We start from the raw sequence: 19,197 nt of genomic DNA on the forward strand, positions 1-19,197 counted from the left end.
TTGATCCACTTACGTAGGACTTTAGTACGTCTTTATATGAAAGAACTAATCAAATTTGTAACCATGGTAACAAAGGAGATGTGGGAAAACTGAACCAAGGAACACGAGCTAACGAATGCAAACAAAAAAGTCCCAGAATAATGACATTGACAGAAATATACATGTGACACACAATGTGTATCGGATATGAATAAAACACATTGTCAACTTATAATTGAAAGGATTGTTATTGCTGCTTCCATAGACATCAGTGTATATTTAACAAACTTTAAATGTATTGTTTTGCTAGTAATTATGCATATGTCTAAAACCTAAAATAAACATTATATGGTTGAAAACACTCTGTTGTAGTCAAGACCGTCTAAACCGAGACCAAGTCGAGACCAAGACCAGTGTGTGTCGAGACCGAGACAAGACCAAGACCAGCCTAGCACTCCTCAAATTCATCTGAAAGATTCACATTTACTGCCTGAGAAATGTCTTATTTTTGTCCTATTGAAATCACTAACAACAAAATTCATCTTTACACTGCAGAGGTGGAACAGAAGTTGCATCTGATTTGGTACAATTGCAAATAATGTTGAGATTAATGTTTTAAAAATAAAATTTTGTTTACTGAGCATTTGTTAAAAAAAAAAAAAAAAAAAAAAAAAAAAAAATATATATATATATATATATATATATATATATATATATATATATATATATATATATATATATATATATATATATATATATATATATATATATATATATATCATGTTTGCAATTGTGCTCATATTTGTGAAAACAGCCCTCTTTCTTATGATATTGCTTAATTATATCATATGTTACAATATAAATATCAAGATCTTATACAAGTACTTTTTTGCAATCCTATCTTGAATTTTGTGGGCATTTTTATTAATTCTGCTGATCCAGCACAACAGTAACAAACAAAATAAATGAAATTAGAAATAAGTTATTGATCGCATTTGAAGCAAGAGGTTGATGTGATGATGTAATGATGTTAACAAAGAAATCAGACAATGCAACAGCAATTTAGCGATATCCCCGCAGTTGTGGTCTTGAAATAAAATCCCGAGTCCTTTTAGTCTGAGACCAAGACAAGACAAGACCAAGACCTTCAAAAAATGGTCTTAAGACCGGTCTCGAGAACTACAACACTAGAAAACACTGAATAGTCTTGAGATATGACAAGCGCGAAGAGCTTTCGCCTCTGGCTCAGCATGTTTGAATTTAACTGATTACATGATGCGCTGAATGTTCTAATTACATCTGTGTGATCGTACGCGTCAAAGGGTTAAATGAGGAATATTGATACATGTTCGTTCCTGGAAGAAACTCAAGACAATCGAGCCATATCAGCAGTAGCATATATATATATATATATATATATATATATATATATATATATATATATATATATATATATATATATATATATATAAACAATATATTTTAACAACATATAATATATATGTTTTAACAATAAATGCTCATCTTGAACTAGCTCTCTTCTTCTTCTTCTTCTTCTTCTTCTTTTTCTCTATTTGAATTCCAGCAGTGTAGATGCTGCTAAGTGTATTACTGCCCTCCACAGGTCAAAGTTTGAACTAATTGTTATATACTTGCACAAGCATATTGTATATGATAATTAGTTCAAACTTTGACCTGTGGAGGGCAGTAATACACTTAGTAGTGTCTTCACTGCTGCAATTCAAATAGAGAAGAAGAAGAAGAAGAAGAAGAAGAAGAAGAAGAAGAAGAAGAAGAAGAAGAAGAAGAAGAAGAGAGCTAGCTCAAGATGAGCATTTATGGTTAAAATGTGTACAATTTTTATTTTTTTAGAAAATGAGCGATGGTTTCTCTAGATAAGACCCTTATTTCTCGTCTGGGATCACTGTAGACTGTAATTTTGACCGTTTGGGCTTCATTGAAGTCCACTAAAGGAGAAAAATCCTGGAATGTTTTCATCAAAAACCTTAATTTCTTTTCGACTGAAGAAAGAAAGACATGAACATCTTGGATGACATGGGGGTGAGTAAATTATCAGGAAATTGAAAGTGAACTAATCCTTTAAGTTTGTATAAAAATTGGTTTATTTTAACCTTCAATATTAGTACCAACTGATTCCCATGTATATTATACAGCATTAGTTGAGAGATCTTTTTTTCTTGAGAAAATTTGCCATGTACTGTTGCCTACCTGATATACAGTATATCCAAAATAACTGATATTGACTCAAATTGCAAGCTTGTGAATCGAAATGCATAACTATGATGACAGACTGCCAGGAAATGGTGCAAAACGGAGTCCAAGGGTGATATTGTGACATACTGATAAGCCTCATCTTTCCATTATTGTTAATAATAGTTGCAACTTGCACTCTTAAATGTGAATTGACAATTGCCAGCTGATAAAACCTATGATCCAGGGACCATATTCATATAATATCTAAGGCTAAATGTAGATCTTAACTGGCTATAGTTAGATGGTGATTGACACTAAACAGTAGAAAATCAGTCCAGTCTCTCCAGCAGTAAATGTCATTGGCTGTTAAAGTCTTGTGTTGCTTATAATAAATTGACATGTTGATAACACACACAAAAGCATTGTTTCAGAATGCTCTCAATTACATGTAGCCTAGATCAGATGCATACTATATGCATTAGTGCAGGGGTAGGCAAGTTCAATCCTAGAGATCCGCTGTCCTGCAGAGTTTAGCTCCAACCCTGAAAAAAAAAACCTTCAGCTGCCTATAGCCTTAGTAATCCTGAAGAGCTTGATTAGCTTGTTCAGGTGTGTTTGATTAAGGTTGGAGCTGAACTCAGCAGGGCAGCGTTTCCCAAAAGCATCGTACGCCTAAGTTGATCGTAGCTCCATTGGTTTCAATGGAGCTACGATCAACTTAAGCTTATGATGCTTTTGGGAAACGCTGCCCAGGACAGTGGCTCTCTTGCCTACCCCTGCATTAGTGAGTGTGGTGGTGCTTATGGGGTGTTGCTCTGGGATGGGAGTATGAGGCTGTGAGGGAAAAAATGAAAAATCACAGTAACTCACTACAGACCCCTCAAATACCCATATCCCACACCCCCATCTCTGGGACCCCCTCCTGGAGATTTGCTTAGGGCCCCCAATAACCTAAACACACCCTTGCATATCAGGGAGTTCAGAAACAGTGTTTAGTGATATAGAGAATAACTCCCTTTGGAGTGACTTTGTGCTTTTTAACTTTGCAAACCTTTTTTCCTGCTCAAACATCAACACTATATAAAGATGCACTTGTAAAAAAAAAACAAAAAAAAACATTCAAAAGTATGTGAACTATTGATTCTCAATACTGTGTGTCGTTACCTGGATGATCCACGCCTGTTCTTTTGTTTTGTGATGTTTGTTCATGAGCCGCTTGTTTGTTCTGAACAGTTAAACTGCCCAATATTCTTCAGAAAAATCCTCCAGGTCCTGCAGATTCTTCAGGTTTCAAGCATCTTTTGCATATTTGAACCCTTTCCAGCAGTGACTGAATGATTTTGAGATCCATCTTTTCACATGAAGGACAACTGAGGGACTCAAACTCAACTATTAAAAAAGGTTCAAACATTCACTGATGCTCCAGAAGGAAACATGATGCATAAAGAGCCGGGGGGGTGAAAACTTTTGAACAGGATCCAAATTTTTCTTATTTTTTAGTTTAAATATCATATATATATATCTATATATATATATTTCTTTTTTTTTTTTTTTTTTTTTCCATTTAGTACTGCCCTTCGGAAGCAACAGAAGATATTTACATGTTTCCCAGAAGACAGATTAAGTACAATTTGAATTTACCAAATTCAAAAAGTTTTCATGCGTTAATGCGTTGTATTTCCTTCTGGAGCATCAGTGAATGTTTGAACCTTTTTTAATAGTTGTGTTTGAGTCCCTCAGTTGTCCTCAGTGTGAAAAGATGGATCTCAAAATCTCAAAAAATATATGATCTCTGTTATTTTGTTAAAGTTATTCACATTTTCACAGATTCTGCAAGTGGTCCCCAGACTTTTTCATGCAAATGTACAAGTGCACATTCAATACATTTAAGCGCATGTCTTTTTCACAAGGGTTCTTATTTGTTTTAAATTATTATTCACTTGCTTGTAATTGAGAAAACATGAAACACAAGAAGTGTAATACACGAGCTTGAAATCCTCCAGAAGCAGGGTTATATTATTGGGCAAACTTACTGGTGATCATTGTCAAACATGTCAGCTATGCTGTCTGTCTTAAAATACCCTTGATACATGTTTCCATGGAAGAGCAGAGAGTATGTCCAGCAGCGTCCAGCTATCTGTAGTCATTCTTGAAGGCCAGAGTCACACATCCAGATTGATTGTGGATAGCGCTATCATCTCCGTCCATCTAGAACTCAGGGGAAATCACAGCTTGTTCTATCAATCAGAGTGAGGAACCGTTTCAACTTGTTCTGTGCCTCAGTGGTATTTTAGGTCAGATTTTTCACTACTTGCCATCTATGCAGAGATTGGGTCGGAAAAGAAGTGCACTGCATGTTCATTTAAAACAATTCTGACATTTTTCAAGTCTCAGACATCCAATTCTCTTAAATGCAAATTCTGTCACTTAACTTGATTTTGTGTTAGCTTTTATCATATTAATGCATCTCTTTGGAATCTAAGGGTTGTTTGCTAGATTGTACAGGATGATAAAGATCAAACGGGCAGTATTTACATCAGTGAGAGGCAAACAAAAAGCAACACTGGAGTTATCCCAGCAAATCCAGTCCATTAGGCCTGGACATGCAGCAGGGAATCTTTTGTGGCATGCATTAAAGGGGCAATTAGCTTGTGGTACTCAATGTTCAGATAGCTTCTTTGACTTTTTTTTCTGCAATGGATGAAATCCAATTTAATGACAGGAACTAACTCTCTGGGTTTTTATGAACCGCCTACATGCTCTTTGATGCATAAGCACAATGTTACAATGGAAGCCTGATTACAGGAAAATACATCACATTGTGCGCTGGGGAAAAGAGGGAGCCTAAATGACTAATACTGTGCGGAAAACCATCCTAAAAATTAACTGCAGGAGGTAATGAATGCTTTACTTAGTGAAGTATATTAATATCTTGACTGGAAAGGAACAGATTGATTTTGCTTTTCTGATGGTCAAATGAATGCATTAGGCTGCACTTAAAACAACAACAACAACAACAACGACAAAAAATATAATTTCTTAGACCAAAAAAAAGAAAGACAGCTATGGCTGGCTATCTATCGACTGATCAAGTTTGTCTGTCTGTATACATCCATGTGTGTGTGTGTGTGTGTATTGCGGTTTGAATGCAACATTAGGCTTTTATATACATTTTTTTTTACAAACCTGGTGATTAAAAGAAAAGTGTTTTATTATTATTATTATATGTGATCAAAATACAGTAAAACAGTAATATTGTGAAATATTATTACAATTTAAAATAACTGTTTTCTATTTGAATATATTTTAAAATGTAATGTATTCCTGTGATGCAAAGCTGAATTTTCCGCATCATTATTTCTGTCTTCGGTGTCACATGATCCATCAGAAATCTTTCTAATATGATGATTTGATGCTTATTATTCGATGAATTATTAATGTAAATAATGGATATTGTCAAAATAGTTTGGCTCGAATCAGGCTTGAGAACACCTCTGTTTGTTATGTGGAGCAGGCTCAAATTAATAACGTCTACCTCCATGAAGTCAATATAGCTTAATGCGTCTACGTGCCTTGTGATTGAGTTTGTTTCTTCATCTCCCTTGCTTAATCTTGTCACACAGGAATAGATTATCCTTGTTGAGGGGCACAAAGTGTTAATTTCCTATCAGAATCACTTAATTACCTTTGGCCTCTGCTCTCACTGTAAACTAAGTGCAGTTCAACTTAGACACAGCTGATTGGTTTCTTTGTGGAGGGAGTAAATCATAATGAAAAAGGGATCGATGCAAATGAAAGTGCAGGCTCTAAACATGCTATTGAATTCTATTAGCACTGCAAAATTGCTTCCAGGACAGTAAGCATTGAGCTTCCTCCACTACACAAAGCCTGTGCCACACTTTCCCATGGGCTTAGATGATATTTGGTCAAAACTAAAGAAAGCATTAATTTTAGTAGAGCTTGGCTATTGTGTTATCATTTTGCTGTAACAGGGTTATGAACTACATTTTCAGCATCTGTTATGATGTTATGCAAGTATGCTTTAGTTGTTTTAATTATAAATTGATTCACTGCTAACTGTAATTAATTTCACTATATAACACTTAACTAATCAAATTATTATTAATCACTTATATATAACACTTGCTTATAGAAAAGCATCCGAATTAAGATAATTCAAAGACATTATTGTAGCAAACAAAAGCATTGAACAGACATACAAAAGTGTCTCTACAGTTCAATATATTGTTTCTTTTATGTTGAGCTTTTGTCCAGCTGTTTATGTACGCAAGAACGTGTCTGCCTGCTTTCAACATGTTTGGTTGCCTGTAATAACCAATGATGTCTATATTATTACAGTATTTTACAATCACTACAAGTCATTTCTCAATACTCAGGTGACTTTTTTAAAACTCTTCACACAGTGAGCACGACAGCAGTCTACAGCAGTGGACTAAACTGTATATCAATGGCACAAAATATATTCAATGGTTACATCTTTCAAATTGCATTGTTTTCTCACTCAAACAAAACCACCATCTAAACTCTATGAACCTACAGGCAAATTTGCACATTTGCATACTTTTTTTCAAAACCAATTCTATCAAAATACTATCAAAAAGATGTAGCTTAAAGGTGCACTACTTAACTTTTTTTGTTCAAAATTAACATTTAAACAATGAGTCAATACACTGTAAAAAAAAAAAAAAAAAAAAAAAAAAAAAAAAAAAATCCTAATTTTACAGAAAATAACAGATTTATTTATTTTTTTCTGTCATTTTCTTTTATTTTAATTTATACTCAAAACTGTAAAATTAGAAACAATGTAAGTAAATGAACAACTCGGCTGTTATTTTAAGTATTATGGCATTAATGAAAAATTACAGTAATTCACTTTTTTTTTTACATAAAATGTATTTTTTATACAGTATTTTTTTTTGTTTTCTTAAATTACAAACAAATGTATTTAAAATTACAAAAAAATAATCAGTTATTAAACAGTAATAAAACTGTCAAATGAATGGGAGGCAAAAAAACCCCTTAGAATTAAAGTAACATATCCTAATTTAAATAAACGAAAAAACACTGTAATTTTACAGGTTTTTCCTGAATTATTTACAATCAAATATCTTCAATTTAAAAAAAAAAAGATCAGTGACCGGCAGCAGCAGCTGCCAAACAAAGACCATAAAATTAAAGTAAAATATCCTAATTTAAATAAACCAAAAAACACTGTATCTGTATACACTGTACACAAATATCTTCACTTTAAAAAAAAAAAAAAAAAAAAAAAAAAAAAAAAACGGTCAATGACTGGCAGCAGCGGCTGCCAAATAAAAACCATTAAATTAATGTAAAATATCCTAATTTAAATAAGGTGCAAAAACTTGAACATAAATTTTCTTTAAATGTTAAAAAATACTGTTCATTTTTAGGTATTTCCTGATTTGATTCAAATGACTGGCAACAACAAAACATTAAACACTAAAGGTGATGATACACGGGGCAACTTTTTGAGCAATGTTGCCGGGCAATGTTGCTGAGCAACGTTGCTTGGGCACTTTCCCATTGAGAATGAGCAACAAATTTATATCTGGATAAGTTAGATCGGTTGTGGGCAATTTTTTGAGATCCTCCAATCAAAATGTTAGCAGCCGATCACGTGACCGGTTCGGCGATTTCAGAAAAAATTCAAACAAGATGGCGGCCTCTCAGCGGCAGTGGAGCGGAGAAAAAGAGTGTGAACTTATATCTTTTTACGCTAGTAAGTTGTCATGCGTCAACCCAAAACAGGGAATTGACCTCATATAATGCTTAAAATACCAACAACTGTCCAAAGTAATGCATGTAAGCTGTAATCAAGCCACTGAATGTTTTCAGTTAAACACTAAAAAGACAGAGTTACTTTAACGTCTGTAGCAGCGTAGGCTGTAGGGCGTGTGGCCCGTGAATGTAGCTTTTGATGCGATTGACGCGGGTTCGAATCCGCCTTTTGCTGATCTCGCTCTTCTTCCTTTTTCTATCACAAATCAGATCGGAAAGGCATTTATTTTTAATAAAAACTAAGAAAATATTTGAAAAGTTGAAATAAAGTGCCTATAATAAGGTTGGCAATAGATTTGCTCCTCTCTGATTAGTTGCTGCCAACTGTCCGTTGCCCTAATTAGTTGCCCTGTGTCTCATCAGGTTGCCCGTTGACGGCAACATTGCCCAGCAATATTGCTCAAAAAGTTGCCACGTTTATCATCACCTTAAAAGATCTCTCCAGATCTCAGCATCTTCATTAATTAACAAAGATTTAGATGTTGATGTCTTACTGAAAAAAAAAAAAAGTTTGATGTCACCGTTATGGAGGAGAGCGCTTGCTTTAGTTGAGCTCTTGACCTTTGACTTTGTTAGTTTTTCTTTGGCTGCTTTAACTGTGTTTCACTGAAAAAAATAAGTAAACGTACTTAATTTTTCTTTTGCAAGTTTTTACGCACATTTTTTTAAGTAAATTTAAAATATGGAATTAAGTAACTCTACTTAACTAAAATTAACAAAGAAAATAAGTCATTTTAACTTGGCCAATAAAAGGTTTAGTAAATTCTACTTAGTTGAACTGAATGCAATACATTTTACTCAAACAATTTAACAGCTAAAACACACACTTTTAAAGAGTATGCTTTACTTTAGAAACATCTAAGTAAATAATACAATTGATATTGTGTAGACACCAGAGACCTCAAAAGAGACCTCAATACTTGGTACACAATACACAATGACGGTAACATTTGATGGATCATTTCTGAGTGTAAATGTGCCATTTTGAGTAGAAAATGAACTCCAAATGCCACAAAATGGCAAGTTACTAAACATAACCACAAAAGCAATGATAAAACAGTGTAAAAACAGCTGGAAAACAGCAAAAAAATGACCTCATTAATTATTCAAGGCCCAGTGCATGATGGGAACACCAGTATCAGAAAAGTTGATATTTACACTTAATTATAATTTCTACAATCTTAAATTGAGTACCAATATTGAATTTACTTATCTGGCATTCTGATTTTTAAATTACACAGAAAATGTTTTCAGTTGTTTTTTTGTTTTTTGTTTTTTTGTTTTTGTTTTTGTTTTTTGGAGCACAGAAACATCAATAATCAACATATGAATCTCAACAATGGTGACAACCAAAGCTTTTTGTGACTTTAGTGGCTTATTTTGTGATGTTCAGAGTTGATGTGAATTTTTTTTGTCACCATTGTTGAGATTCATATGCTGATTCTTAATGTCTGTGTGAGTCTACATGACCTTGACAAAACATTTTCTGCATAATGATTTAATAAAATTGTTTATAGTGTCACAGCACTGCAATAATATTAAACACTTTATTCAGATACCAGACCACTTTCTGATGACTGTATCATCTCTTAAAAAGTGGCTAACATCATCTGATTAGAGTTTTTCTTGCTATAACAAACATGTATCAGACACATAGTTAAAGCAGCCAGAGAAATACTAATGTTAAAGAGTCAAGGTTCAAGAGTCCAACTAAAGCAAGCACTGACCACCAGAACGGTGACTTCAAACTTTATTATTTGATTCAATAAAACATCAACATCTAAACCTCTGTTAATTCTCAATAAGAACTTTAATATAAAATAAAGTCTGGATTGTAATAAGTGAAGTTGCTGAGATCTTGAGAGATCTGTTAGTGTTTAATGTTCTTTTGGGATTTAAAGGGTTTCTGTATCGTCTGTTTTGTGGGTCACCATTGTGCTGGAGAGTAGAGCCTGTGCTTCAGTCCAGGATGAGCCAAAACTTTTTTGTTATGCTATGTATTGCTTTATTCCAGAGACAGTAACATATAGTTACATTATTTTATTCATGTTTTTTTTTGTTTTGTTTTTTTGGTTAAATACAAGTGATTCGCTTTTTACAGTGAATGTGTTTTGTTAGTAACAATTCAGGAATTATGTGTAAAAAAAAACAGTGTTTTCTGTAGAAAAATGTTAATAAAAAATTCTGTTAAAGTTTTTTACACTTCATTTAAATGAGAATATTTTACTTTAATTTTAAGGTTTTTGTTTGGCAGCCGTAGCTGACAGTCATTGACTTTTTTTTTTTTTTTTTTTTTTTTTTTTTTTACAGTGTAGGTTTCTTTTCATTTCTTTTTAACAGACAGTAGTGCAAATTACAGTTTGTTCCACCTAGTGGCATTTAGTCCCCTAGTTGGTACAGTACAGCCTCCTTTAGTGTATTAAGCACTAAGTAGTAAACAGAATGCACTCTTGCATACTGTAGGTCATATTTTTTTGCAGGGCTGATAAAAAACAAAAGGTATTTGGACACCGTCAGCTATAACATCTTGTGTTATAAAAGTACAAAATAAATAATGAAATAATGAATAATGAATAATGAAAAATACAACTTGTGTTACTAGTGGACTTGGACTTTGTTTTCAAGTGCTCAAGTCATTTGCGTATACTCTTTTCTTCTTCTGCTCTTTTTCCTGTTGTGCTGGTTAGAAAACAGCATTGTATTAATGCACGAGCCCCCTTCTGGATTGGAGTGTGGCTCGCCTGTGACTTCATGGACGTCACGGTTCAGGACGAATACATGTACCGTTACACTCCTAATACATATATATATATATATATATATATATATATATATATATATATATATAAGCAGCAAGATTTTTTGCCATGCCATTACACAGAGTTGTAAAGTATTTAAGTAAATGTAATTAGTAACTATACTTAAGTATCTTTTTGGCTACTTTTTTAGTTGTACTGAGTATCAAAGATATTGGCAACTTTTACTCTCTACTTGACTACATTTTTGAGCAAGTAAATGTACTTTTTACTCCACACATTTGTGATGAGTAACATGGTTACAAATTACATTTTGCATGGCACCTAACTTTTTCTGCAGCAGTTTGTATATAAAGAAGTGATATCGCCATCTAAGGGCTTTGAAGGTACTATATCTTGTGCGTTTTCCCTTCACTCACCCAAAATTTGTCAGCAAGAATACTTTAAGTGAATGTGAGTGCATTAGCAGATAGTTGCTGATTGCAGATGTTTGATTTATTAGATGAGGAAATGATTGCAGCTGGTGATGAGGCTCAAACCAGCACATACAGTATAGACTTTGACTATTTAATTTTACTTAACATTGTTTTAGTTATCTGCTATATTGACAAGACCATTTTGAAGGATATTGGTTTACTTATGGCCTTTTTGTGCACTTGAGCTCAACTAAGACTTGAGAGTTTGTAGACGTTTAAAAGGCTGTTGTGTGGACCTTGATTTATTGCGGTATATTGAGGTGTTCAGTTTTATTTTGATTTTAGAAAATAAACTTGATTTCTCATCTTACAAATCAATTGTTTCTTATTTTCAGCATGAGTAAAATACTTAAGTATTATTAAAATCAGATTCTTTAAGACTTTTACTCAAGTCGTATTGGAATTGGTTACTTGTAACTTGTATCTAGGTATCAGTACTTTTACTTAAGTATGGTTTTCAGGTACCGTTACAGCATCATTACCAGCAGAGGCTAACCGTGCTATCTTACCGTGCTTAAATCTTAATCTCTTGGTAGTAACAGGATTCCTTATTATGGGAAAAAATAAACAAATGACACAAAGAAATGCATTTTACCTTAATCACACTAAATTAACGCATTAAATCGACAGCCCTAGTTTCAAGGTTCCCATTATTTGGAGATTATCTGTCTGGACAAGATAGTTACAACGTGCCTTTTAATTCAAACGCTAATGACAAACCGGACTACGATCATTCTTGATAATAGTGTCATTTAACAGATGCCTATCCTTATTATGTCTTCTTTTTTTCTCTCTCTTTCACAGCTCTTCCCTTGTTGAGAGGCAGACCACCATGTTGTCAGTGTTTCATGTTGAGCATGTTTCTTCCCCCTGTGTGAACTCTGATTTTCTTTTAAGTGGTTTTTCCAATCCTTTTATACCTTATCCCTCCTTACATGTCCCTCTAGATGGCTCTGAATTAAATAGTTCATTAGCATTTCATACATCAACGCAACCTGCCCCGTGAGGACCCAAGGTAGTACAGAGGCGATATTACAACACAGGCTTTTATATTATTCTCTCATTGTTGATTGAGGGTTCATTAGGAAAAAAAACTAATTACTGGTTTTAATTATAGTCCTTTCTTTATTAATGCTTGTCTGTTAGTTAGAATGACTTGACTTGTTTTTTTTAAAGTACCACGTTGTATTAATGGCATCGCTGTTATTACAATAACCATTTAACATGCTTGTGATTTTTTGTAACTAGAAGGTCCCTATACTGTTTATTATGTGGATTTATTATCACTAATATGCATCATTATAATGTGTTTATATGGTATTCATGTTATAATTGAATGCAAAGTTTGGATATTTTCTAATTGTACCCTCAGGTGTGACTGATGCTGTAACATTATTAGCCATGCGTCTTTTTAATATACTTTATTCTGGTGCATGGTCAGGGACAAGAATATGCAAATTTGTTTGAAAATAAAGCCATTAATATTTTTAGATAGAGCCCAGCAGAGCGCCAATGACAAGTCATTAGTTCCTGTTTTTTAATTAACAGGTTTTAGTGAGGAACTTCAGCTTCACACTTCTGAATGTAATTTGTATTTTCATTGTGCTAATAAGATGTGTCTTTAATTACCTCATGATTGCGTCGCTTCTGCTCCTGTGAGAAACTGCAGTACTGTAACTCACATCAGTGGATGAGAGAAGTTGTTTGATCTTCTTTGTTCAAACATGATCAGTCAATCTTGAAGGAGCGATCAGCCTTGTGTTTAACACATAAATGACGCTCTAAGTTTGTTCTGGAACCTTTGAACCTTTCCACACTGATGGATCTTTTTTTGTTGTTTATGTTGTGTCTCCAGTAATCATGTATATCATCAAAGACGGTGTACAGCCTGTTATCAATAGTCTCACGTGGCCAGAGCTTCAGACCGACGGCAGAAGGTCTGGACTGGACTCTATCGCAGCTTTCATTTGCCAAGGACCACCCAAGAGGACGTTTGACTGACATGTAACGCAACCAATCACAGTTCGTTTTGCTCTGCATCATGTTTAGGGGTGTGAAAATGTAAAGTCGATGTCCTTACAATAACAGACCGGCGTGCGTCTAATAAATTATTAATTAAAAAATGTTGTGCTAGTTTACTGCATCAATGGAGCCGCAAACTTCAGATACTTTTGAAAATCCAGCGTTTAGTTGATCCTGGTAAGCGCTCAGTGTCACTGTAAAAACGATGGCTTTCTTCTTTCACAAGGGGGTTTGGTGTCAGCATTTGTTTCCATGCGGACCGTTAAAGAACGCGACACACACGTCTCCCGAACATCCTGTAGAATTCAACCAACCAGATGACGACTTCGAAAATCCTGAAGTGTTTCCAGATAAGTGTGCCAAATTATTGACTTTTGTTGAAATATTTTATTAGCTTGAATAATTCAAAGCTTCTGCAAAAAAAAAAAAAAAAAAACTTAACTTTTACTAAAATTTGGCAAGCGGCTTTTAGCTAAGACGTTCAAGCTAGAAGAACATTTAAGGACACCACATAAATAATTATTGGGACAAGATATATTGACCTGAGATTAAGCTGTTTAAAAATCATACCTGTTTATTATCTTATAATCCAATACAGTGTACAAAACAGCAGTATGGTTATTTTACTCAGTACTCGCCCGTGACATTAAATTTTCAGGACTCACAACCGCATTCTCAGAAATTCCACGCTGTGTGTACGGAACCGCACTGGACAACTAGTTGTTTGTCGCGTCATACAGTGCGAGAGAGCCACTCTTCTAAGGTGTTTTGTGTGTGGTTCTGCGTGCGTCATCTTAAGCAGTGTTGCCAGTTTATAGATTTTGTCACTAGATTTAGTGACTTCAACGCCCCTTTTGAGACTTTTTTCAAAGGTTTAGGGACAAATCTAGTAACGCCTTGGACAAACCTTATCTAGATTCTTATTTTGCCCACTGATCTCTATTCATATTTTTATAGATCAATGAATTTGCCATTATGATGTCATCTAGTGACATTTAGCTATCAGTTTTAGCTACTTTCAATTGAAAGCAGTTGGCAACACTGATCTTAAGGTGTAGAGCCAGTCACTGTTCTCCATCGGAGCGGCTCCCGTCAGTTTTGTGTTTCTTTTCGAAATTAAAATGCTGTGTCATGTGCGAGACGTCACAAAGGACGTGCACGCGAGTGCAATGGTTAAAGACTCCAGTTAGTGCAATTGGTCTCTTGTCATGTCAAAAGTGATGAGGCTTTTCAGCAGGGTTGCCAGGTTTTCACAACAAAACCTGCCCAATTGCTACTCAAAACTAGCCCAATCGCGTTTCAGGGGGGCTGCCCCAATAAAAATCACATTCTGGGGGGAAAACTCAGGTTTTTGGCAGGGTTCCTCTAGTAAAATTTGCATTCTAGATGCTAAATATCATGTTACGTGGGTTCGCTTCAACCCGCGGACATGGAAAAACAACCCGCGGCAATTGTGTAAAAGTAGCCCGATTCTGTGGGAAAACCACAGACTTGGCAATACTGCTTTTCAGTTTTATAGACGTTGCCATCTTTAACCCTTAAATGCATGACTGTTTCGCCAATCATTCTTACATATTCGGGTCTTTATCGACCCGGATCTATATCTAACACGGAAGGATCTCTGCCTGTTGTGATAATATAAAACTCCTCTGATATTAGGGTAACTATTGCAGAAGAATAAAATAAATCGTATTTTGTTACCTTTTGGAGCTTGAAAGGGCTCAGTTTGAGCAGATGTTTTATGCCATCATCACTGTCCTTGTCAGAGCTCATTTCCCAGTAAATTCAGCAAATAATGGGCTAGTTTTATGTTTGAGGTCATGAATATGAGATCTCAAACGTATTCTCAGAACTATATAATTTTCTACATCTTCAAAATCAATATTTGGATCGCTAACAGCTTCACCAGATCAATCCAGTGACAGTTACAGTCATATTTGATTGCGTTCAGTACTCGCTCTGCAGTAAATTGCTGAGCCATTTCATGTTTGTTTTATTATTTCGTTTTCTGTCTGAATGAGTCGTCACTTCAGCATTGTGTATCAGACATTGCCACCTTGTGGAATAAAGGTGAATTGCACTTCTTCTGTCATCTAAGATTCAATTATTGTTGTGCAGAAAAAATATATGTACACTCATACACACCTCGGGTCGTTTGCGACCCTATACAATTTTTACAAAAAATTAATACAAAAATAGGCATTCTTTTATAATTTTATGATTTTTTTCTTGTTATATTCTTTATAATGAATTGATTAAGGAATACCAACAAGGTTGATGTCTAACTTTAAAAAAATGAATAAGGAGGAGGGTAGTGAATGATGTCCCGGGTCACTAAAGACCCGAGGTATGCATTTAAGGGTTAATATTACGTTGGTCACTATCTTTATGGTTACTTGACTCTCGCTGCATGTTCATACAGACAGTGTTCCAGATGCTATTGTAAGTTGCTGTGAGAACGGGACATTTCAAGACTCACACCTAGTTCTAAAAATTGTTCTAAATCTAAAATAATAGCAGAGTCCACACCACAACTGGAATGATGGCACAGAGAAACGATATTGTTGCAATCACTTTCAGAATGATTTTTTTTCCAACTGATGAAAGATAAAAACAATGACAGCCAATAAAAATACCTAAAATAAGTCAAACACACCTAAAATTTCAGTGTAGGCCTATTTATATCTCCAGGGGTGGGAATTATTTATTCAACTTTTTTAATCATTTTTTGCAATAGTACAGAGCCACGCACATAACATGAACAAAAAATATATAGATCGTGGCCACAAATAAAGAATTAATTCCCATGATTTATTAATTAATTCCCTCATTTTAGCAAATCATGGCCACGTTGAACTAATTCTCTCACATGTGATTTAACTATAACAAGGTAACAAATTATTACAACATGGCCATGATTTAGTAAATTGAGGGAACAAATTATTATATCATGCGAAAGAATTACAAATTAGTAAAACATGCTGACATATTAGTAAGTCGTGGGAACTAATTGTTTATTCCTGGCCATGGCATACATTTTTTTTTTTCCCCTGCATGTCATGAATTTTGTAATAGTGGGTCATTATTTTCTCAACAATATAGTTGTTCTAATTTTTTTTTTTTTTTTACAGTGTATGTCTTAATTATGCAAAAGTTCAGAAGAGAATGTTTGATTTTCGTTGACCTTTTGAAAGCACAGGAAAACAGTTGTGCTTAACCCATTTAAATCTGAGAATGAGCTTCGCATTCGTGGGATGGTAAAGCATCTACAGCTTAAATGTTATCCTTCTTTAGAGGATTACCGGAATTCTGTAAATTGGTCAGGGTGGATTTGCAATTTTTGCTTGGTAATCAGTCCCATTTTCTCTGATGGCTTCAATGTTCCTTCTTGTTCATGTAAATGAAAATAGCTGTTGGAAGTTATCTATTTATGAAACCGGCAGTGGTTTTGTAATAACGGTGTTTTTTCTTTATGTTTCAGCATGCTGCTCTTCTCCAGACATAATGCTGTTGTCACTCCAGAAATGTACTCTGAAAGGAATAAAAGATAAAAGGTGAAATAAATGGTTCCTCACACAAGGGAAATGCAGACACAGTTGTATAATGGCACTGTGTGAAGAAAAAAAAAAAAAAAAAAAAAAAAAAAACAGAGAGAAAATGTTACAGGAAAGCTTTTCTAAACCCACAAAACAAAAGCACTTCAGGGGGTGTCATGTGAGTCAGTATGTTCGCAGACAGTACCGCACCACATGCATATGTGTCACACTCTTGTATGAATTTACAGGCATTTATTTATATAACTCACTGCGTTATATGTTGTTTTTGGTCTCTTGTATAATGTTTTGCTCATGTTTAAAGTAGGTCTAGGAAAATGGCTTATACATCACAAGGAAAAGCCAATATTTTTATTTATAATATGTGAAAACTGCACCCCTCCCCCCTTCTGCAATCCCTCTACAACAGGGGTGCAATGTTTATACAACAAGAATGTACAAAAAACTGAAAGGTTTTTCCTTTTGTTTTTTTTTTTGTTTTGTTTTTTTTGTAAAGATGACAACGTTGTCAAAATGATCCCCGTTTACAAGGATCTGAGGAAAAGACTAAAAACATTGTATTATTTATGCCAGGCCAGTAGTTGGCGATGTCACTTTGTAAAGAAACACTACACGCCTATAGACTGAACACATACTCATGTGTATGGTCACCGCTTTCACAAATTCATGTGAAACGATAATGGTATAATTTTCAAAATGCTGTTGTCGTGTAAATGAACGACCAAAAAGTTTCTCGTTTTTCAGTGGAAAAGTTCCTGGAGGGCCACAGCCCTGTTGAGTTTAGCTTCAACTCTATTTAAACACACCTGATCCGGCTCATCAAGTCCTTCAGGCTTCTTTGAAAAAGAAGGAACTTCCTTCTCCAGGAACTGAGATTTGAAGCCCTGCTCTACAATGACTAGGATCATTTTGAAGATTTTTTTCAGCAGATGGAAATCAATTAAATGTAGCTATGTAGAAATGTATTGATAAATACAAATAATCTTACAGTGAATATCATTGTTGTGATAGTGAATAGGTGATGTATATACAACATATCTATATTTGTTATATCAGTTAAGACCACTGTAAGAAGATGAGTGCTTCAAGTCATCTTGTAAACATATACCGTTTGTATGGGTTCCCTATGTTATTCTGTTTTTTTTTTGTTTTTGTTTTGTTTTTAAGAAATCAATACTTTTATTCAGCAAGGACGCATTAAGGGTATCAAAAGTGAAAGTAAAGACATTTGCACTACTGTTCAAAAGTTTGGGATCAGTAAGATTTTTAATGTTTTTAAAAGAAGTTTTGTCTGCTCACCAAGGCTGCATTTATTTAATTAAAAATACAGTAAAAACAGTAATATTGTGAAATATTATTACTATTTAAAATAACTGTTTTCTATTTGAAAATATTTTAAAATGCATGTAATTTATTCCTGTGAATTTTCAGCATCATTACTCCAGTCTTCAGTGTCACATGATCATTCAGAAATCATTCTAATATGATGATTTGATGATCAAGAAACATTTATTATGTACAATTGTACAAAATATTTGTGTGCAATATTTTTTTTCAGGATTATTTGATGAATAGAAAGTTCAAAAGAACAGTGTTTATCTGAAATCTAATCTTTTGTAACATTATAAATGTCTTTACTGCCACTTTTGATTGATTTAATGCATCCTTGCTGAATAAAAGTATTCATTTCTTTAATTTCTTTTCAAAAAAATAAAAATAAAAATTCTTACTGACCCCAAACTTTTGAACGGTAGTGTATAATGCTACAGAAGCTTTGTATTTCAGATAAATGCTGTTCTTTTGAACTTTCTATTCATCAAGGAATCCTGAAAAAAAAAGTACACAACTGTTTTCAACATTGAAAATAATCATAAATGTTTCTTGAGCAGCAGATCAGCATATTAGAATGATTTCTGAAGGATCATGTGACACTGAAAACTGGAGTAATGATGCTGAAAATTCAGCTTTGCATCACAGGAATAAATTACTTTGTCAAATATATTTAAATAGTACACAGTTATTTTAAATTGTAATAATATTTCACAATATTACTGTTTTTTACTGTATTTTCAATTAAATAAATGTAGCCTTGGTGAGCAGACGAAACTTCTTTTAAAAACATTAAAAATCTTAGTGGTTCCAAACTTTTGGACTGTACTGTGTATGTGTATATATATATATATATATATATATATTATTTATTTATTTATTTATTATTTTTTTTTCAGGATTCTTTGATGAATAGAAAGTTCAAAAGAGCAGAATTTATTTGAAATATAATTTTTGTAACATTATAAATGTCTTTGTCACTTTTGATCAATTAATCTATCTGTACATCTGTAAGAAGATGATTTTGTCAAAGTGATATCTTTG

At 33.8% G+C, this 19,197-nt stretch overlaps 1 long non-coding RNA gene across 1 annotated transcript in view; it reads right to left on the reverse strand.

Annotated features, from left to right (window-relative positions):
• The window catches only part of LOC125270130, a 32,401-nt gene extending 17,497 nt beyond the window's left edge, over positions 1-14,904 (reverse strand). Inside the window, exon 1 of the long non-coding RNA XR_007185261.1 lies at positions 12,878-14,904. This is a non-coding gene — a long non-coding RNA (uncharacterized LOC125270130). The remainder of the gene's footprint in view (positions 1-12,877) is intronic.
• Positions 14,905-19,197: the final 4,293 nt, after the last annotated feature.

This window comes from Megalobrama amblycephala, linkage group LG1 (assembly GCF_018812025.1).
Source record: "Megalobrama amblycephala isolate DHTTF-2021 linkage group LG1, ASM1881202v1, whole genome shotgun sequence".
Taxonomy (NCBI): Eukaryota; Metazoa; Chordata; class Actinopteri; order Cypriniformes; family Xenocyprididae; genus Megalobrama; species Megalobrama amblycephala.